Source organism: Acomys russatus, chromosome 20 (assembly GCF_903995435.1).
Source record: "Acomys russatus chromosome 20, mAcoRus1.1, whole genome shotgun sequence".
Lineage (NCBI taxonomy): Eukaryota > Metazoa > Chordata > Mammalia > Rodentia > Muridae > Acomys > Acomys russatus.
In genome coordinates, this window is record NC_067156.1 from 41,150,656 (window position 1) to 41,174,338 (window position 23,683).

The window sequence follows — 23,683 nt, forward strand, 5'->3', positions numbered from 1 at the left end:
TGATAATTCCTGAAAAATGTTGTCCTTTAATTTGTAAAGTAGGGTGTTAAAGATATATTTTTTTAATAAAACAGTATTTCTTAATCTGGCTATCACATAAATAATTAAGACTCCATTATATTATTTTAACAAGCTTCACAGCTTAAGAACTGATCAGTTATTACTAATCTATTCTTAGCCCTCTAAGCTAATTTGGTTTCCTCCCAGTGTACAACCCAGAGACACTTTCACTTTATTGCTCTCCTACTCTGGCTCCTCTCTCCTGATGTTTTCGCCCATGCCTGAATCCCCCTACTTCCTCCTCTTCCTCCTCCCCTGGCAGGCAGAAAGTCCAGCCCCAGTCTCTCCCCTGCTCAGTGACTAGTTGTAAGCTGATTTATTGGCATAACAGGGGGACAATGGGGGAGCAGTGTTTACACAATATGGACACAGATTCTCAGAGCAAGGATTGCAACCCGATATGGGAGCATACAGAAATCAGCATTTGAATCACACAATAAACTTATGTCTGCAGTAAGTTGTGAAGGTAAGAGTTTAGCAGTTTTGGTAGCTGTGAGGGAACATGGGTGAAAATTTTGATGCTTTCAAACGCAAACTTCTTAAAATACAGAGAAAAGAAAATGTACACTATGAAGAAAAAAACACAACTCAATGACACCCAGCTTAATTCTTCTCCTTTTGATAGGCAATGTTCTTTCACTGTTGCTTTAAAGACTAGTTGAGGGGCTGCAGAGATTGCTCAGCAGCTAAGAGCACTTGCTGATCTTGAAGAAGGACCTGTGTTCAGTTCCCAGGACCCACGTGGTGGCTCACAACTGCCTGTGACTCCAGTTCCAGGTTTTCTGGAACCCTCTTCTGGTCTCTGGGCATGTAGTGTGGGTATGGTATATGTACTTCCTTGCAGGCACTCACATGAAACAAGATAGAATAAATATTAAAAAATAATTCAATTTGAATTTCTATTTCTTTGGATAAAGTAGAAAAATGCTTCATGAATAAATATATACATAAATATGTGCTTGAGTGGAACAGAAAGGATTTAGTAATGACAAATGAGAAAAATTGGTTAAGGCAATTTTTGGAAGGTCTTCAATATTAAAATACTAGCATTTGTTAAGTGTCTTTTCCACGATAAACACTATGCTGTGTCTTCACATGCATCACTCTAATTTTTTAAAAAATGACTGTTTTAGGCAGGTGCAGTGGCACACAGACGATGCCTCACACTCTGGATGCAGAGGCAGGAAGAGCTCTATAAGTTCAAGGCCAACCAGGTCTACATGGCAAGACCCTCGGAAAAGAAAAACAAAGAATTGTCTTGAGATGCTTCGTGTGGTCTGGGGTGGCCTCAAACTCCCTACAGAGCAGAGGATGCTTTTGAGCTTCTGGTTCTCCTGCCCTCTCCTCCAGAGCTCTGGGGTTACAGGCATGTACCACCTCACACAGCTGTTTTGTTTTGAAGCATGTATTTTCCTAATATTGCTCAGTCCCGTTTTCTACAGGTGGTAGTACAGACTTGTAATCCCAGCACTTGGGAGATAGAGGAAGGAGAAAAAGAAGGGAGTTAAGGTCATGTTTGGTTACATGGAGAGTTCAAGGGAACTGCACACAGGTCCCCTGCAAGGTCAGCAAGGCAACAGAATCCAGTCCTTCCAGATGAGAGAACTGGGTGCCAGACTAAGCTTCCTGAGCCACAGTGTGGTCAAGTTATTATTATTATTATTTTTTACGTCTAGTTTCTATTTTTGATGCTCCCAAGTAAAGTTATCTAGGTCTTGGAATTATGCAAGTCTTGGGGGGGGTACTATGAAAAGGAGGCCCACCTCAGGTGGGAGCTATATGATTTTCCAGGCTTGCGCCTGTTCGACTTCTTGTAGACTGCTGATTTGGATATTCAACTCTGCCAGACTGATTTGTAAATCCTTAAGTTTTATATACATCCCTTAACAAATTCATATTTGAGTGTTCTTTGTTTTCTAATTTTATGTTACTAATTGTACATAATTATATATATGCCATGGATAATAATAGCATTATTATTTCATTATGCATATTTCAGTAACATCAATTTCATTATGACCTATTAATGCATATATATGTATATATACATACACACACATACACACACACACATATATGTATATATAATGGATTTTCATGTTTTCCTCCTGTTTCTCTCTCTTCCTCTCCCACTGACCCCATTTATTCTAGCTAGCTCCCTTCTACTCTCTCTATCCCTTCTTCCCTCTTTCCCTTTCTTTCTATAAACCAACAAGTTTAATCAGGAGAATGAGTGAGGGACAATTTACAGGGGTATAGACAATTTACCAGAGACTTCATCACTGAAGAAAAACTCTAGGTCTCCAAAAACAATGAGCTGCTCTTAAGTCCTCAGGGAGTGCCAGGGCCTTATGAGTCCCTCCCTCCTTTGTAACAGGAGTTCAGTCCATCCCTTGTAGCACAAACAATCACTGCTGCTGTGAGTTCAAGAGTACAGCAGTACAGTACAGTCCATGTTACAGGTTTGTTCCCACCCCATCCTCCAGCTCTTGAATGCTTCCCGATCTCTAAAAATGGTCCCTGAACTTGAGATAAAATAGATGTCCCACTTACGCCTGAGAACATCACAGTGCTTTGGCAAGTTATGAGTCTCTGTAGTAACTGCTGGCCCTGGCAAGAAGTTTTGTCTTGCTTTTTGTTCTGTGTTGTTTTACCAAAGCTAACCAGAGCACCAGCCTATGGGGATAAACATAAATGCTTAGGACATAATGGATACATAACGTCCGTTTAGAAAAGCAACAGCTGTAACTGTCCCACTAAGACCTAGTGCTTTGCAGCCACAGATTTATAGTACTGGATACAATCATTTCCCATGAAGCATGCCTGACATTCAGGAAGAAGTGCTTGGTTACTCACATCATAGCCATGCCATTATTGCACCAGTGAACACACCTTGCCTTGCATGCAAGGTTCATAGCTGAGTAAGACTGATGATAACTCCTGCTCTGACATTTAAAACTTAGTCAACAGGTAAGAAGCTTCTAGATCAAATCCAGTTCAAAATGAGTTCCCTGTCTTCCAACCAAACTGAATGGCATCTTCAGCATTATCTTATTGCTGTATTTTTGAAGGAATAGCATAGCTTACACTCACTTTGAATTCCCGTATATCCCAGACTGGCCTTGACCTCCTGGCAATTTTCCTGCCTTAGCCCTCAAGTATTAGGATTATAGGCTTGAGATGCCGTAACTAGTTAATGGATATGTTATTAATAAATACTAATTGAGAAGAAGAAATAGTATGATTGGTAGCTCTATTCAGTCTTGGATGTCTCCCTCAAGTTTCTGTTAAACATGCTATTTATTTTCTGGCCTTGTTATTATCTCTGAGTGAACATTGGAAGTTCTTTTTGAATCTGGACTCTGTATTTGTTGGTTTTCTGTTTCTGTGATTAAAAAAACTATGACTGAGGAAACTCATAGGATGAAAGGTTTCTTTGTCTTACAGTTCAAGAAGAAGAAGAAGAAGAAGAAGAAGAAGAAGAAGAAGAAGAAGAAGAAGAAGAAGAAGAAGAAGAAGAAGAAGAAGAAGAAGAAGAAGAAGAAGCGTCAGCCGTGGCAGAGAGGCATGGGAGCAAGCAAGCGGCACAGTGGCTTAGTAGAAGCTGAGGTTAATATCTTAAACCATGAGCAGGAAGCAGAGAGAGCAAACTGGGAATGGCCTATGGCTTGAAAACTTTACCACCAGTGACATATTTCCTCCAGCAAGGTCACACCTCCTAAGTCTTCCCAAACAGTGCCACCAGCTGAGGACCACATATGCAACTGCCAGGAGCTATGGTGATAGTCATATTCAAAATACCACAGAGTCTGAGCATCATTGTTCATTTAATCTCCCCAGGTGAGCCTAATGCATATCAAGAGTTGAAGACCATGGGCATGTCTCTGAGCTGGAGCTAACCTTTGTATCACAACTCAAGATTTGATTGACTTACCTATGAAGCCCGTAGGAAGTATGTATGAGAGCCTCGATGAACCGTAATTTCTTCAACTTTGGTAAACAAAAAAATCACAAAATAATGCTGTGTGCCATTTACTGTCAGCGAATACAGGAGCTGTACTTCTCCTTCTAATGAGTTTCATTAGGTATGCAGATTAGGGTCTGGTTTTAAGAGTGACAAGGAGTGACTATGGGGAGAGGAGACACATCACGTTTCAACAACATGACAGAAATGATGGAAGTTCTCTGAAACTTGCTTGGCAGCCAATGCTTTTGTCGAGAGTCACAGATTAGGCTGATGCCTTGTTAGCTGTCATCCTGTTATTTAAATCTAAGGGAGCCTCAGATTAGGAGGATGGTCTAAACCACATCAAAGTGGAGGTGGGTCTTGAGAGTTGGGCTCTTCTTCAGAGAGAGGCTGATCAGTTGCTCACAATCTTGACTAACCATGCGGTGCCCTATAATAGTTCTTCATGTTGTGGTGACACCCTTGGCTCCAAGCCATAAAACTATTTTCGTTGCTACTTCATAGATGTTGTTTTGCTACTGTTTTAAATCACAACATAAATAAATGTGTCTTCTTATGGTCTTAGGTGACCCCTGTGAAAGGGTCCTTAGCCCTTTAAGGGGGTTGCAACCCACAGGTTGAGAATCAGTCATCGTGAGGAGCATATATTTCTTTGTGCCACAGATTGCACTTTAGAATCATAGAAGTTATAGGGAACTTCGCCAATTTATGGTTTGTATGAGCTGCTAAATTTCAGGTTAACTTGTCTCAGGTTCCCAGGCCTCACAAATGCATATGTAAGGGGCCAAATTAAGCAAGCATTAATGTTGAAAACTGATATAAATAGGTCTTAAATGTAGAATGTCCCCAAATTCTCATTTTTTTAAAATCTGAAATTAGCATTTAACCACACTTTATCCGGCAGTTTTTTTTCTTACCCTCTTCTCCTGGGGGATTTTGGCAGAGCTCACTGGTAGGAAATGATTCTGACACTGCTCTCTAAGATCTGTCCTGTAAGGTACAACAGCAAAACACATGTCTATGCTTTATTACTGTAGAGTCAAGAAAGTCATGGGTAGAAGTGAAAAGACACAGCCAATGATCACCCACGTACTTTCTTCCTCATTATCTGTTAAGTTTGTCTTTGACATTTTGTCAAAAGCCCCATGAACATGACCTCGCCATAGTCTCTAAATTTGTAATCCCTTCCCATGTTATTTTCTCCATTTTCCTTCTCAGACTGGATTCCGTGATTCACCTTTTAAACTCTGTTCTCTATCACACTTTAGCATCTTTGTTCTCATGATGTGTCTAGTCATGGATCCTGATGAAGGGAATACAGGACCTGGGAATCCTTAGCTGCCTAAGTGTTCCTCCCCTTCCTTCCCACTTCCCCTGTACTGAATCCCTAGTCCGGTGTTGATGAATGAGAGGTGATGAGCTGTTTTCCTTAAGTCTTCACTGGCAGCAGCGAGCCTTCTTTATTGGCTTTGCCTTGAACTGTGATTTGAATATGAAATGCTTGCTGCAGGCTCTTTGAACACGTGGTGTCCAGATGGTGGTACTGTCTCAGAGGGTTATAGATCTTTTAGGACAACTAACCTCCCTGGAAGAGTGGGTCACTGGGAGTGGCTTTGAAAATTTGAAGCTAAAGCCCACTTCCTATTGGCTCTCTGCTTCTGGATTACACATGTGGGTTGATCAGCCACCCCCTGTTCCTTAAGTCTCCCCTCCCCTCCCTGGCAGACTGAATCCTTTGGAACTGTGAGCCATAAACCAACCTTTCCTTTCTTACATTGCTGTTGTCAGGTGTTTGCCACAGTCACAAGGAAAGTTGACTGCAATACCTCCCCTACCCCCACCCCACCACACAACAGAGTGTGAAGGGTTCTGTCAGCAAATGTGCAGTTCTGATGACTAAGAGGGTTGTGTTAGCTGCTACTTTCCCGCTATTCTCATGCTTGCCCGTGTGCGGCGCTCCACCCCTCTCATGATGCTTCCCGCCATGTCATCTGAGGTGGAGTGACTTCCATAGAGTAGGCTAGTGGGTGCCCATGGAGTGCTTATCTGTCCCTAGGCACTGATACAACAGCCCCAGAAGTGCCAGTTACCTACCTAGTTGAAATTCATGACGACAGAATGTGAGCTGCCAACCAGATTACCATAGGTTTACCATCGGGTAGACACTTGAGATGAAAAAAAAAAAAAGTTACAAATTACAGTTTTTAAGAAACAGGATTTCCTTTTAATCTCTTTAACAATGAGGATTATTTGTAAATATTGAAAAGTTAAAAGCCTTTTAAACACAAGTTAACTAAATTGTGAAGTCATGTAATCATCTGTTTTATCGAATGCTGTGTTTTATTTATCCTTGATTATTGTGTATAACTGTTCCTGTCTTCGTCACATGTGACAGTTCACTCTTAGCTGAACTCAAAGCAATTTGGAGTTCAGAAGAATATTTTGCTGTGCTTGTCAGACAAGCAAGTTGTTCATGTAAAAACAAGTTAGAATGCAGGGCTTTTGGTTTGGAGGAGTGAAAGAGATAATTGACATTGCTGTCATGATACAAATTCTGGAGTTAGCCGTTTGGATGCAGATCAACTAAATCTGAATTCTTTTATTTATTTATTAATTATTACTATTATTTACTCACTTTACTTCCTGCTTGTAGCTCCCCTTCTTCCTCTCTTCCTAGTTCCATCCTCCTCCCTCTTCCTCCTCCCTATTCCTCAGAAAAGGGGAGCTGCCCTTCCCTATCTAATCAAGTGGCATCAGGATGAATGTGTCATCTTCCCCTGTGGCCTGGCAAGGCAGTCCCAGCAGAGAGAAGTGATCAAAAAGCAGGCCATAGAGACCATGTCAGAGACAGCCCCTCCTCCTCCCTTTACTAGAAGCCTGAGCCGCCCATCCGCTACATCTTTGTAGGGGGCCTAGGTCTAGTTCATCATCCTTGGTTGGTGCTTCAGTCTCCACAGGTGCCTCTGGGCCCTAGTTAGCTGTCTCTGTTGGTCTTCTTGTGGAGCTCTTGTCACCAAGGCCTACTCCATGAAAGAGAGCTGGCTCCTGACATTATTAACAATACTCTGCTATGCTTGCAGACAGGATCCTATCCGAGTTGTTCTCTGAGAGACTCCACCCAGCAGTGATTCAAAACAGATGCCGAAACAGCCAAACATTGGGCAAAACTAGTGAGTCTTGCAGAGAAGTAGGGGAAAGGAACGGAGGACCTAGAGGCGTCAAGCCGAATTCTTGAGAAGCAGTTTTGAAGGTGCCCTGTGGAACAGTGAGGCCACAGACCTGTACAGGCTGGTCCTTCTGAGTTGAGAATTTAACAGGACACTTCATAAAGCACCCAGCATAGTGGACTTCTTAGAGCAGTGGTTCTCAGCCTGTGGGTCTCATGCAACCCCTCAAGGGAGGTCAAACAACCCTTTCACAGGGGCTGCTTAAGACCACCCTGCATATCTGATATTATGTTATATTATGATTCATAACAGTAGCAAAATTACAGTTGTGAAGCAGCAACAAAACAAAGTTATGGTGGTGGTGGGGGGGTGAAGTCACCTACAACATGAGGAGCTGTATTAAAGGGTCACAGAATTAGGAAGGTTGAGAGCCACTGCCCTAGAGAATGTGCCCATGCCTTACAGTGAGGGTGACATTACACCTTCAAATGTGGCATGGCAGTGGCATGACAGGAGTCAGTGTCCCCAGACACTGGAGAGCAAAGCATCCCGCGTGAACCTTGCTCATAGCTATCTTGCCGGGGCATGCCGCTGTAAATATGGCACCTTGGCGTTTGCAAAAGCAGGAAGGACTACTCTCATCTTCCCCTCCCCTTCTCCTTCTGAAGCAGGACACGGACTCTCACGTGACAACACAGAGTATTCTTGAGAGAAGGACCTCATGTAGCCCAGATTGGCCTCCCACTAATGAGTAGCTGAGCATAACCTTGACCTTCCCATCCCCCTCTTCCTGCCTCCATTTCCCGAGAGCTGGGATTTCAGATGCATGGCACAATGCCAGGTTCACGCAGTGCTGGGTGTGAATCTCAGGCTACATCCATGCTATGCTACCTCCATGCCAACTGATCTATATCCCCATGTCATCCCAGAAGACACGGGGGTGCACACATGCAGGCTAAGCCAAGATCCCTCTCCGTTTATTGCCATTAGCTGCTTACCTACCCTCTGCCCTTTGTCCGCCATCCTTCTCTCCCGTATCTCATCACCTAAGTATAATACTATGTGCTGACCTTCACCTTTGCATTTTCATTTCCTTATAAGAGTCCTTGTGTTACAGAAAACCTCTTATCAAATAAATGTTATACTTTGAGGTGTCTTACCCAAGAACCTCATTCATGAAAAAGAAACCATGTAGGGTTTCCCCTAGAAACCCACAGAACCCATGATTGCCCCGTTGTCACACCAAGGTATTTGCCTGCATCGGCTGCCTGCTTGCAGCAGTTCAGGTGGTAACCCTGCTGATCCTGGGATGTCAGAACTTCCCCTCTAAGTGTGTTACAGAATTCCTGACAGAAACAGCAAGTGTGGGTGGGATGAGTTGCCTGTGGCTGAGAGGCCTGCAGGCAGGCACTGCTCCTGCTGAGCAACACATAGAACAGGGAGCTTGCTGGAGCCATGTCAGGGAGTTCTGTGACATGCAGGCTCCTGTGGGTTGCTTGTGCGTTTTCACAAAAGTCATTGGAATGAGTCAAAGTATTGCTCTGGCTTAGAGGTGTTTGTGCCCAAACAAGATGCAAGTAAGCCCTCTAATAGATCCAAAGAACATTTGTCCTTGTGTTGGAGATAGTAGAGGGTGACCATTATTGCCATAATTAAAAAAAAAAAAAAAAAAAAAAAGCGCAGCTGTGTGTGCATGTGTCCAAAATGTCTGTCTACAGGGTGGGCCTCTGCAAACCAATCTTGACCTTTGATGTTGGAAGGACTCTGCTGTTTGAGGTTGCAGTCCTCCTTTCCGGACAGACATTCTGAGCTCCACCTTAAGCTTAGGACTCCCTCTCCCCAGCAGGACCTCCAGCTCTCTGCCTGACTCCATCTGGAGAGTGTCTTTAGACATAGATGCCCCTAACCACATTTGATATATGGCCCTTGACACAGCTCCCTGCTAGCTCTCCCCTTGCTGAGCCTATAGGATAATTATGTACTGTGTTGCTGTTCACATGGTAGGATCGTGATAGCAAATGTAAAACAAGCATCCTTAAAGTGTCTGGTTTCAACCAATTATGGACAGATATCCTGGAAGTCCCTCAAGGGCTATATAGCCTTTTTTCTTCCCTAAGTTGATCTAGTCCTTGGAGTGATTCCTGAAGTGTTTGATCTCCATCCTGGTTTTGGCCTTCCAAACCCTGTGCCTTCTGCTCCTCTTGCCTTGGTGGGCTGGTGGCTATCAGCTGCCCCCCCAGGGAAGAGGAGAACCCTACTTTGAAAAAAGCTTTATATTATGAGAAGCCATTTGAGTCTAATTTGTTTAAGTTGTTTAGGGTTAAAAAATGAATTTAATTCAATGGGGGGGGGGGAATTGCAGGAGAGCTAAATATTCATTTCATTAGATAGTGGTTCCAAAGACTCAAATCTTTGGGGCACGACTATGAAGTGAGACCATAGGTCTTTGTCTACTGAAAAGGGATTCTATTTATTTGATGCAAATACACATTTTTTCATTGTTGAAGGTAAATATGTATGTTACTGATATCGAGTAAGTCTTGTAAGAAAATGGTTTCATGAGAGCTAAGCATATCCATTTTGCAACAAAAAGCCAAAAGAGAGATCATGCTATAATGTGTTACACACTAATTTATGCAGGGAGGTGGAGAAAACAGGTTTCACTTTGCAGCCTAGTCTGGCCTGGTACTCACTACTCTTGTGTCAGTCCCATAGCTGCTAGAGTCACAGGCATGAGCCACCATATTTGTATAACAACACACAATGTATGATATTTTCCTGTTCTTTAGTGACAGACTGCCATGTAGTCATTTTTATCCTAAAATGTAGAGATGTCACTGTACATGCCACAATGTTTACCCTCAAGTGGTAGCTTATGTTAGGGCCAAATTCTAAAATCAACAAGCAAATCAGAAATAAAGTCAGAAATAAAAAGCCATAAAGCCATTAAAAAAACCCTTAAAAGCTTTTTTAAAAAATTTTTATATTTTGGTCTTGGAACTCTCTCTGTAGACCAGGTTGGCCTCAAACTCAGAAATCTGTCTGCCTTTGCCTCTTGAATGCTAGGATTAAGGTATCCACTACCACCACCAGGCTAAACACTTTTTAAAATTAATTTTAAAAGTAGTCTGTACAATTTTTAAAAAAACGTGTGTATGTGTGCCTGTGCATGTGCGCGCACACACAGGCGTGTGCATACACACATTCATACACACACACACACACACACACACACACACACACTGTATGCATTTGTGCTGGAGTCTGTTGGTGTGCTTGCCTGCACAGGTGCATGTGGGGGCCAGAGGTTGATGAGATGCTTTCCTCAACTGCATCTCCACCTTTTTATTTTAGACAGTCTCTCATTGAGTCCAACTCGCCAGCAAAACCCTGAGATCTCCCTTCTTATAATAGGCTTTGTTCAGGTTAAATTTGAGGTGTGTATAGGAGAGACTGATGAGTGGATGTTTATAGTCTTCCCATTTGACAGAGATAGCAGCCACCAAAGCCAACTCTCAAGTCCCTATAGGGATGGGGTGGGTGGGAAGATAATTTTACAAAATATCTGCCTTTTGGCAAGACATCCATTTCATTTTAGTATTAGGGTTCTGTACTCGAAGCTGTAAATATGTCTAGATTTTCTTTCATCATGATGAGAATTGAATGGAACAGCCCTGTTTTGTCTCACAGGGATTGCTCTCCAAAGGTGATGCCACAGAGATTCCCTCCAGTCTCATGGTATTTGGGGACACCAGGAAATGGAAACTTTGGTTTCTTTCCCTCTTCTTTGTCATTCTGCCATGTGATACCTTCTGCTGTGGGATAACAGAGTAAGTATTTCCTCCTCAGATACTAGCCCCTTGATCTTGCTTCCCTCCCTCCAAAGCTGTGAGTTGTAACATTTTTACCATTATAAATTATCCAGCCTCAGATAAGCTATCATTAGAGCATAGAACAGATTTGGTGAAAGGGATGAAAATAGGTTTCAACTTCCTGGGCTGAAAAAGTTGGTTCACCACATTTTCCGTGCTACCAGTTTTTATAGATAGTTAAATCATGTTAGTTTGTTCTTATATAGATAGTTAAATCATGTTACTTTGTTCTTATATTTCATGTTGCATGTGTGAGATATGGTGTATGTGTGTGTGTGTGTGTGTGTGTGTGTGTGTACATGCAAGAGTGTTTGATTTTTCCAAGACACCTGGTATAAGCCATTGCTGATACTTGAGGAGTAGATCCTGCCAAGCCACTCTAGAGCAAGGCAGAGGGACTGGCACTCGGAGTGTGGTCAGGAAGGAAGGCTCAGTTGTGGTGGTGAAGGGGCAAACCTGAGTCCTTTGCTGGACTCTTTTCTGATACCTTTGGAGACTACAGTGAGTGGTTCTGAAAACTCTGAAGACACTATGATCTTCAAACGGAAGACCTCCTCAAAGGACAGAATTGGACAGAAGTTGTGACTCTTAGGAGACAAAACACCTGACATAAGCAGATATGCCAACAGATCAGAATTATTTATGACACATGAGTCCTGTATGTCGACTTGGGAAATGGTGAGCCCATAGAGCACAGACATTTCAGTCATTATTACTAATGACAGCACATCTGTACCCGTAGGATGGCAAGAGAGAATCCTGCCTTCATCTCTATTGTTACACAGAGAATGGTCATTGTTTGTTGACACATCTGTTCCCCGGCTGTGTTCTAAGACTCTGAAGGCCTTGAGACCACACTTTACTCATCTTTGATTCCTAGAGTGTAACCTTTGTCTCTGGTGGATAGTAAATGTTCATTAAATACAGTTGATAAGAGGCAGAAGAGAGATAGAAGGGAGATTTTGTATTTGTTCTATTGAGGATTATAGGAATAACCATAAGAAATGTTTGGGCTAGGTTTTGTTTTGTTTTGTTTTTTCGTGACAGGATTTCTCTGTGTAGCCTCAGCTGTTCTGTATGGGCTAGGTTGGTTTTTTTTTTTTTGTTTTTTTTTTGTTTTGTTTTGTTTTTTTTTTTAACCATTGTAGCATCTTTGCTCCCAGGTTAGTGCTATGGATGGGGGTAAGACTGGTAACTGAGCTCCTCTTTCCTGCCTGATAGAAAACTTCCAAATTAGAAGGAATTCCAAATATCCCATTAGATTAGAGATATCACTTAAAAAAATTAGAGAAAGACAAACATATCAACATCTGGCTTTGAAAGCTTACAAATGGGTGTGGAACAATATGAGCCTTGGTTCCTGAACACACTGGGCTCTCTAGACAGTAACCTACACATCTGCTTTCCTACGGGGAGAGGACCAGTAAGATTGCCTGGAGAGGAGGTGGTTTGGTTTTGAAAGTAGAACCAGTGTGAGAGACTGAAAGGAGGTTAGCAATGGCTGGGCTCAGCCACTTACACAGCTCTGCCACATTCCTCAGAACAAACAGCTATTAAAATCCATGCACACAAAGCCTGTAGCTGGCTTAGTAATGACAATCGCTGTCAGCACTCTATAATTAACATGGGGTGGTATAATTTATAAGGAATGCACTATGCAACTGAACGCCAACACGTGTGTGTGTGTGTGTGTGTGTGTGTGTGTGTGTGTGTGTGTGTGCGCGCGCGCGCACATGCATATCTGCTGCTAGCCTGCGGAATGCAAAGTAGCCTTCTTTTTAGATGTAAGAAGCTTTCCTTCCGAACGCTCTTTAATTAATTCTTTTTCACTCCCAGAAGTCGTTTTTGCACACCGAATTCTGTGCAAGGCTGGAGCGAGCCTTCTAGGTGACCCTTAACCCTCCCCTCCCCCTCCCATGTTAATCAAGAAGGGACGTCTCAGCAGATTGTCTTCACTGTACATAATTAAGCAATTCTGAATGCTCAGTGAAACTCAAATGGGATGGCACAGAGCCTGGTAATATGACAGTTAATGGGATGAGACTAGCACTTACTCTGCCTCTATAATAAGCAAAGGCTTTTTGCTTTCCAACCGAGGGCAGGAAGAGAGGGAAGCAGCCACAAAGGAGCCTGCAATGACGACATGTGCTTGTTGGGCACCTCTCTCTGCCTCTGAGGATTGGTTCCTGAAAGGAACACATAGCCTAACTGGAACAGATGACCTACTAATTGTCCTTATTCAGTGGCTACACTAAATGGAGGCTTTTTACTTCTTCAGAGCCATGAGTTGGTGTGAAAACGGTCCCAGAAAATAGCTGTAATGGGAAGGCTTACTCACACCTCTCCGCTTCTTTCTGTCTCTGGCAGACCTTTAAGCTAGCTGAAAAACTGCCTCAATCCCACTTCCCCGATGAGGAGGCTTAAAAACCAAGGATGTTATCTTACTTTCAGAGGATGGTTACCACAAGTGTTTGTCATAAAGGATCCTTTGCTGGGTCTGTGCTTTCCTCCCACACAGGCCCCACCCCACAATCTCTTTACTCTTCTTAAAGAAGGAAAGGAAGTGGGGGACCTTCCACATGAGAAATATGGTGACACATGCCCCACAATTATTTTCAGCCACATAACCTTGCACTGCAAATTAAACACGCTCATTGGCTTTGTCCATGGAAGGACTTCATGAGAAAACCCAGTGCTTCCTGAGCAGTGGAAATAGCAGGCGTAATGTGCTCTTTAAATAATGCTGCTCAGGAGAAACATCCTAGACATTGATCTGAGACACAACCAAGCAGTGCCCCACATCTGCACTCAGTGCTGGGAGACATCCATGGGAGCAGAGACACAGGAAACACCCCACCCCCACCCCCACACACTACTCAACTCTGGGATTCAGGAGCCAATCCTGGTGATGGCTCAGAAATCTTTAGAAGTGCATTCCTAGTTCTGGCACCATTTAATACATTCCTAACGTTGTGGTGACCCCCACCAACCATAACGTCATTTTCATTACTCCTTCATAACTAATTTTGCTACTGTTGGAATGCAAATATCTGTGTTTTCTGAGAGTCTTGGGGGTGACTCCTGTGAAAGAGTTGGTCCCCACTCCTCCAAAAGTGACCCCAACCCACGGGTCCAGAGCTGCTGGCTTTAAATGTAACTGTCCAGAGATGATGGACATCTTAAAAGGATGTCTCAGGTTTAGGTTTCCAGGAGGGAAAGATGGGGGCAGCGGCCCAATGGACTTGGCTCTACAAAAAGACTGTGGTTTGTGGTTTGGGCTTATATTACAGGCTCTGGCGGCTTCCTTGAGTCAGTCCCATTATTTCTTGAAGAAGAAACCAGAGAGACCGTTGAGCATCTCGAGGCTTTCAGATGCAAGGTTGTTGTGAGAAGCGTGGTCAGCATCCCAAACTCTGTTTCTTGGGGGATTATGTTCTTAGATTAAACATGGCATCTGGCTCCGCGTGTGTTTGCTCTAGATTTCACTGGGAATGCAGGTGTTTTGCTTGGGAAATAGGCTGAAAACAGTGTGAGACCCTCTGTTTTTGAAAGGCAGGGCTTGGAGAGCTGGAAGCCTTCACTTCCTCCCCATAAGGATGAACATAAGTCCTTTCATTTACATCCGTCATATTTTATCTCAGATTCAGAAGCCTTTTAATTTCAGCTGAAATCTCAGCATATGTTATCTTGCTCCAAAACAGCAAACGGTGGCTTTAAATATACTCATGCATTTCAAGTGCTCACTATCCAAACAACATATATATGTGTGTGTGTGTGTGTGTGTGTGTGTGCGTGTGTGTGTGTGTATGTGTGTGCATGTGTATGTGCACACGCATGTGTATTTCCCCCCTACTCATACAGCACGTATTTTAGCAATTTCATAGAAGGTTTTCATTCTTTTTTCTGTCGCTTTAAAGCATGAAAGCACAAAGCAAATGTAAAGAGAATCCAAGAGCATTTTGTAATCCTTGAAAGGTTAATTGTACTATTTATAGACCAAACTGTAAAGCAAAAACCCCTCGGCATGACCCTTCAGGGTCACCGTTAGTAATAGCAACCTCAATGGAGGCCTGACCAGTCATGAATTACTGTCTGTGATACTGAGAATGCTGACAGTTCAATCACAGCACTGTTTCAATAGAGAACTCCATATATTTAAAGCGCTGATACTGTTTTCCCTCTAAATGACAGCCTTGACAGATGGGCCGAAAGCACCGCAGACGTTTGAACAAGGAAATAGAGAGGGAGCCTGCTGGAAGCTGAGCTTCATGCAGCCAGCCGAGAATGATGAATAGAGTGTGATTGTGTCTGACAGGTAGTAATATAACTATTCATTCACCACAGAACACCTGGAGCACACTATATTAAATGGTACAAGATGGAGAGATTCTGTGACAAGAATAGGAAGTGTGAATCCCAGGCAGAGTTTAGGCACAGCAATATAAAGGGTCAGAGGTCAAGCAACAGCAACTGCCTGGGAGAAGGCTGTAATTAAATGATTTGCTTACTAAAGTGTTTCTAATGTTTTGCTAACATGTTGCCAGGATCATTACTTCGGCATGTCTGAGCACTTAAAAAAAAAAAAAAATCAGCTTCCGCCTACTTTTTTCTTTCTCCTTGGCACCTCGGGTTATTTCTTTTTCTCGTCTGGCCTCATTCTCTCTTTCTGCCTATGCGTGGACTCCAAATAATAGTCCTGGAGAAGACAAGAGAAAGGTTGAGTGGCCACACAGCCATCTGCCTGATGGGAGCCTGGCTCCTGATCCAGTCAGCTTCTGCTTGGAGAGCACATGGAGTGGAGGCAGGTTATTACTGGGTCATAGTACTGGTGGCTTCCTCCAGGTGTGGGGCAGGAGGAGGACAGCTGGAGGGACAGTGGGCTGCAGAGAGGGAGAAGGGCCGTGCCTTCCAGTTTTCACTTTCTGCCTCCACTGTCCGCCAAGGCACTGAGATGCTACTGAGCAGAAAAAGAACTGTTTTGAAAGCCCTGGGCAGGGCTGGCGAGGGGACGGGCTGGTAAGGAATATTGGACTGCTTCCAGAACACCCCTCCTCTTCTCCAAGCTTCCAAGGCACGCCTGGCTAAATATTTCTATACTTGCTTTTGAATTAATTTTTAATTGCTCTGTCTGACCCGTCTCATTCTGAAAGGTTCGTTTCTAGAAAGTTACCAGATGAGTTGACACTTTCAGATTTGGCCCTTTCTGTTATCTATGTGTGAATGCCTTGTGGACCACATGTACATGCAGAGGTTAAGAGAATACCAAGTTTCATGTGTGAGAGAAAAATGCACACATACATACTTTCCAAGCAGAGCCCCCCCTACCCAGGAGGTTGTTGTGGGGCCCAGTTTTATTCTAAGACCCTTGGGAAAGAATACACTCGGCAGTGGCTTTTCCATGGGCACATGTTCATCAGCTGCCACGTTAAATTAGTTTTGCTTGTCACTTTCTTTATTCACAGGATCCTGTGGCAGCTAAGGGAGGTTACAGGGCTTCTATCACTGTACTGTTTGAGGGGTCCCTCTGGGACTGGGAGTCTAGTCCCTTCTGTCTTTTAGAATCCCATGTTTTCCTTCTTGTATTTGAGACTGATTTGCCTGCTAGGAGGAAGCTCTGACAGCAAGCTCACTGCTCTGTGAACCTGACTTCACAATTTCAAATCTGCCTGCCTCATGAAAAATACATCGTAAATAGGTGCGTTTCTTGTTTCTCGGCCCGCTGCTGAGTTGAGACTGTTGAGTTAACACTTACAAAGGGTTTTGCGCATGGTATTTCTGAGGAGCGATGGGAAACAGAATCCAGATAAAGTGCCCACGCACACTACCCACAGCCCCCCCCCCCCCCCCCCCCCCGCCACCACCCTGCACCTTCCACATCTAATCCTTTACCTCCAGAACCCTTGTTCAGAGCCTCCTTTATCAATTGGTGTTACCCAGCTGTCTTAATTACCATAGGCTACTGAATTCAGACACACCTATGATATGCCTATATTCTATCTTGTGAAGGACTATTTAACAGCTGATGGCTGTATTCTTACCTCCAAAGAATGGGCTTTTGAGAATTGGGCCAATGTGCAAAAATCTTATTTGGCAAGTGTTTTCTTATACTGGAAACGAAAGTTTATCAGAACAAAATATGAGTATTTTTTCAGCCTCAGTTAAGATTTCTCTTACACATTAGATTTCTTGTGGGCATTTGGTGCACCAGATTTTTGCAAGCACACAACCAAACACTTCTCATCCCCGTCTACCTTCTTTGAAAGTAAGCTCTGTCGGCGGAATTGTGCAAGTCGCTATGTAGGCTTGTGTCTAAGGCACACCCTTCATTCCCTCTAGTTGAGAGCCTGGATGCTGCTAGTGTAGCCAAGAAGGGGAAAGGGGCTGTTTTGCAAAATAAGCAAATTGGATTATTCAGTGTGTAAATAGGCACTTGCTCGCTCTTCCCATGTAAATCAGGAGGAGCAATTTGCTTATGTAGGGGAAAAAAAAACCTGCACTGCTGTTCACAACTCCCCTATCTTGGCTGGCATTGGGAGTTCATTATAGGCGAGAAAAAGGAATTTGCTAGCATCCATATGGCTAGAGACAGTAATTAACTAATTTGCTTCCATTTTCTACAGCTTAAACAAGGTACTATGAAAACTATTCTGTTGAGTAATTTGAAATCTTGTGTTGTGTTCATAGTAAGAATATGAATAACTAGGTTCTAGGCTCTTCAGTGTCCATTGGAAGGATGAAGCAACACACAGCTTTGAGCAGTAATTTATGATTTGTGTTTTGAGAGTCAGACAGTGCAGCAGAAGGCCACGTTGAGGTTCAGCTTGCTTTAGGAAGCAGCAGGTCAAGGCAAGTGTGGTTAAATCGGGCAGCCTTTGAAATAGGGAGCTGCATCGCTTCATTTGTGCATAGAAGAAAATTGCTAATTTTTAAGAACTGGTTTCATCTCCTGAGAGTAAACCAGAAATGTGGTTAAAATTAATATAAGCAATTTAGCAGTCTTGGACCCATGCTTATTAGGATTCCTTTAATCATCGCTAAGAGTGTGGAATTACAAAACAGGAGAGTTGAAAAGAGTCTTGGCGGTTTTTTTTTTTTTTTTTTTGGTCCTGTTTTCTTATTCTACACACGATCAAGCTCACAGTTATGTGTTTCAGTGCTGCATAGTGGCAGGTGAAGCAAGAACCCACGTTGGCTTCAACTTAAATTAGGGCCCTGTTTCCCTCACTGTGGCAGGGAAGAGGCGTGAACGCTGCCTTCCCAGGTGTTGTGCATGGCTGTAAGGGTCCCTGTGGCCTAAGGTTAGAATGGATGTGAGTTTGTTTTAAATGTATAATGAGCATTTGTAGGAATGAGCCATACATATTCTCACCTACTATTTTCTTTTTAAAATGAGATCAGAGGTGGGCGTGGTTTTCTGTTTTTGTCTTTTAATTCTTGTCTTGTATTTGTCTGGATGCAAGCACTGAATAATTAAACAAAGGAGAATGCAAAAAGCATTCAAAAGCTCTGTGTGTGAGTTGTAGTCTTTAAGTAGGGGAAGAAGGGACAAGGCAGACAAAAAAGAAAAGAGGAAGAGGGTGTGTGTGTGTGTGTGTGTCTCTGTGTGTGTGTCTGTGTGTGTATATGTATGTGTATGTGTGTGTTTGTGTGTGAGTCTGTGTGTGTCTCTTTATGTCTGTGTCTATAGGTATATGTGTATGTATGTGTGTATGTGTGTATATGTATGTGTGTGTGTATGTGTCTGTGTGTATCCGTGTATATGTATGTATGTGTATGTGTGTAGGTATGTGTGTATATGTGTGTATGTGTGTGTATGTGTGTGTATGTATGTGCGTGTATGTATGTGTACGTGTGTGTTTTGTGTGTGTATGTGTGTGAGTCTGTGTGTGTCTCTGTGTGGGTATGTGTGTATCTCTGTGTGTATATGTATGTGTGTGTCTGTGTGTATGTATGTGTGTATATGTGTGTAGGTATGTGTGTGTATGTGTGTGTATGTATGTGTATGTGTGTAGGTACGTGTGTGTATATGTGTATGCATGTGCGTGTCTGTGTGTATGTATGTGCGTGTCTGTATGTGCATGTCTGTGTGTATATATATGTGTATATGTGTGTAGGTATGTGTGCGTATGTGTGTGTATGTATGTGCATGTGTGTATATGTGTGTATGTATGTGTGTGTATGTGTGTGTATATGTGTGCAGGAATGAGGAGACACTAGAGAAGACCTTGGGTTCAGGGGCAAATTCTCATGTTCAATGTTCTGAGCAGTATTTGACCAAAGATTATACTTTCGTCACACATTTCTGAACTGCTGGTACTTGCAGCCTTCCTTGACCCAGCTAGGACAGAATGCTCTGAAGCAAACCACAGTGTCCCTAGGCAGAATGAAGTCAGGTCTATAAAAACAAACCAAGCGTACAGTCAGTAAAATGGCAAAATCACATCTTCCTATAGTTTTAATTTATGGGGGCAAATTATAGGGGATCAACTGGAGAAAAAGCAGACCTAATGAAGCATTTTGCTTAACATTGTATTTGAAAGTGCAAATGGCATGCTTGTAATGGGAGTGAGAAGCGGAAACACAGGCAGAGATGCTTGGCCAGAGTCCATGGGCAAATACTAGGCTTGAAGATGAAAAGCTGCATTTTGAAAGTGTTATTGATTGGAATTTTCTTAGCAAGTACCATTTTAGGACACATCTACAGGATTTATTCCATACAATAGAGGCTTGCAGTAACCATGGCAGGATCTACCTTGCTTGGCCATCGGATGTCAATGAGATAATGACCGTGGCAAGGAGAGAATAGTCGGAGAGTCATTCATCTTCCTCTGTACATGATGCAGTGTGGTGGGCGTTTCTCACTCTCCGTACACATCGAATTAGGTCACTGTGGAGTCTGTTGGCCTTTGAGAGTGTGTGTGCATTTTCATGCGATGGTGTCGCCCTCTCTTTCCGTCTCCTTCCTTGCAAACAGCAGCTATTGTTCCAGATCCCATATTGTACTGGGATCTGAATTTATGTCCGTGGATTATAAGCAAGGGATACCGCCACAGTCCATAATCAGCTCATTAGCATTCTGCTCATGTGAACCAGTGTGAGTACAGTTTTCAATAGCCTAATGTGACAGGTAATCATAAATTAGTGTTTGCTTTAGAACAACAGCGGAGCACACAGTCTGCAGCATGCTGAAGGAGAGCGAGTCTGCAAGCGGTATAGCTCTGTAATGAAGTGGGAACTCATTAAACAGATGCCACCCTCCTTCCCTGTGCTGCAGAAGCCACAGACAGACCAAATGGAAATGTTTCCACAGAACACTGCAGTCAACCAGGACAAGTTCAGGTTCATTAGCTGTGGCACAATCTACAGGAATTAGTCAGAGTAATAATTAAATAGTTGCTTGCTAATTTATCATTTTACATTTGTTACTCCATTTGCATAATGTGTCCCTGCCCCATCTCTGGTTACATTAAAATGCTATTATCTATGTGTGAGAAATGAAAATGCTGCTGGTCCCCCCCCCCCCCCGCCCCTTGTTCTCAAAGACTTACCAAAAGCAGCCTGTCTTTGGCAGTTGGTTGGTGACAGCCGTGTTGTTCAAGCAAACATTTCATTTGGAAGCTGGGTCCCTATTGTAATATATTGGCGTTGTGTCATTTTGACACACACTACTTAAGAGGCTATCCTGGGAGGAGCTAATAGCCCAGCCTTGTCTTTAAACAACGAGATGGTGCACTGGCTAAAACAGAAACTCAGCCGCCAATATTGCTAATTTAGCCTGCTGTTAAGAATGAGCTTTGTATGCAACTCTGCAATTTCAGTGTCCAAAAATAGCAGAGCCATAGAGTATGACATGTAATGTCCAACTGAGGTCAGGAATGGGTTCTCTGCAGGTTCCCTGGGGTTGCATTGCAGGATCTGCCTTTCTTGAGGGGCGGAGTCAGACCATTTCCTTTTTGCAGGGAAGCAGTTGTGCATAAAACTGTTGGAAAGTGACAAATGTTGCTTGACTTGGTAGATGTAGGCTTTCAGGAAGGAATTAGAAAAAAAAAATCATGAGATCTGCACTAAAATGTCCTTATAGCCAAAGGGTTCAGAAGATGGGGGAGTGGGATGGTTTAGGGGCAGGACTAGGCAGGCAAAAGCAAATTAAAATTGGAGGGCAACACTCTGCTGCATAAGGGTTCTGGCTGTGTTTGGCTTGGTTAATGATGTGGTGATAAATTATTCAGTGGAACAGCACAGAACAGGGACAATTTTCAGGCTTTTAATTAATTATCTCTTATTGTTATTGATATGAGGTCCCTTTATAATGCAAAACAAGCCAAGGAGTGCCTTCTCTGTTCTTGTTCTTCTCTCAAAGGAAGGGACCTTTGGTGTCAGGAGGAGCCTAGAATCCCCAGGCCTTGAGAGGTAGAAACCAAGTGTGGGCTAATGCCAAAGGTGACCGCTCCTTGTCTGCTAGTGTTTGGTCAGAGCTAGACCGGAACCGGAGGTCACTCCTCCTTCTCCCTTCTGCATCTTCAGCAAGACCATTTGTGCCCCTCATGCTTTTAGTAGCACAAACTGATGAGGTGTTCTGTGACTCCTAAGTCTCGGAGTGTATATACACAACACTCACCTTCCTGCTATGCTCTGAGAGAAGGTGAAGACAGAAAAACATTAGTGGCCAATTAAAAATGAAGAGGTATAAGCTGAGAAGGGATGTGAAGCACATTATGTTTATGACGGAGCAAGCAGGTGACGCAGACTGCCATTCAGTGTGTTGGCAGGGGCCATTAAAACTTCCCCGGGGAAGTCAAAACAGCTTTGTGTAAGGAGTCACAGAACATATATGCATACATTTATATATATATGGCCTCAGCTCTGTCAGCGGGTTTAGGATAGTAGGATATTAATTTTTAAAAATGTAAAATAATTCATGCTAGAGCCTGTTCACAGACTTCTATCTGTGCAGTTGCATTTATTTTTTCTTTCACTGTCTAGGGAAGCTACAAGTATGGGGAGCCCTATTCTGTGTGCTAGGAGTTAGACGCTACCTGGACTGTGTAGTGGAGTCTGTCATTCCCCTGACTGCAGTGATTAGGCCATGTTTGGGCACAGGACCCAGCAGACTGTTTGCTGGAAGGCTCTGCACCCTGGACAGTCTTCGACTGGAAAGAGCTTGTGTAAGACAGAACCCAATGCTGAAAAAAGCTGAAAATGAGAGCAAGCCTGGTTTCCCATTCTCACCTAAGCTATTTTGTATGTGTTTTCTAGTGCCTCTACCTAAGAGAATATTGCACATTTCAGTTACCTACACCTTCATTTCATGGAGGAAACAGGTACCATTCACAGAGAGGCATAGTCTATTAACTTATAGTCCAAATGTGGCTTTTTTTTCCTTTTGTACCAAAACCAACATATCTCAGGTTAGCTCTGCAGTCTGAATGAGCCCTTTTCAATGGTGGTGGCTTACAATAGCGAATACTAGTGTTTTTACAGTAATGTTAACCACTAACCGAATCCACAATAGAAAGCCTGAAAGACACATTGTTGAGTTCATTTTTGAGAAAACCAAATCTTCACGGTCCTCATCTTCAGTCACTTCTAAACATCCCAAATGGCTTCTGTCTGTTGTGCAGTGCCGTTCTAAGGACTTTCAAGGCTGATGAAATCAGCTCAAATTTGTCTCCAACTCCACAGACACAGGGAAGCTAGTCTCTCTGTCCATGGCTTGTATTTACTTCAGAGTTCTGTTGCCTTTACCCCCAGCCTCAGCTTGTTTGACTCATGTTGTGTTTCTTTGTTACTTGGCTTAAGCTTCTTGGAGCAGTAATAGTATTGGTCACTTCCCGTTGTCATATGTTGGGCACCCAACAGAGACACTAGAACTGCCATATCCATACAGATACGTATGGAAAATTACGTCTGTATGTGTGATATGAGTATGTACATACATCTTGACGGGATCATCTATTCGTGTTGAGCTTCAAGCTTAAATCCATGCAGATGCAGCTGGTGTCTTCTGCAATTTTACATTTGCAACATTACTTGAATTTGCTTAGTAACTGCACCGTGTGTCTGGCAAAGCTGGGTTAGTGGATAGGAGAGTTGCCAGCAAGGTTCATGACTAGAGTTCTACCCCCAGGACACATGTGGTAGGAGAGACCTGACTTCTGAAAATTGTCTTCTGACCTCTACACCTGTGTCCTGGCAGTCGTACTCCCCTACACAATAAATAAGTGTGATAAAAATAATTCTATAACAATAGTAGTCATAGTCCAAGGAGCATTTAGTTAATGCGCAGCTGAGGGCTACTGACTGGGCAGTGACAGGGACATGGGTTGAACGCCATCTCAGAAATAAGAGCCATGGAGTAGTACTAACTGAGCCTGAGCTAGGGGGACTATTCTAGGAAATATAATTGGTATTGGTCTGGATTTTTTTTTTATCAATAAGTACTTTAAGAGATGAATTCTAATACTTCAATTTGTTGCATAAGAAAAGGTATAATGCTTGAATTAGAGCTAAAGAATGTTTAGTGAACTGGTTGGCTGAAAGAAAGGATAAGTGCGTTTTCAACAGGCTTAACTCCAATAATTCAATAATTCTCAGTCTCCACTTGGAAAATCTCACTA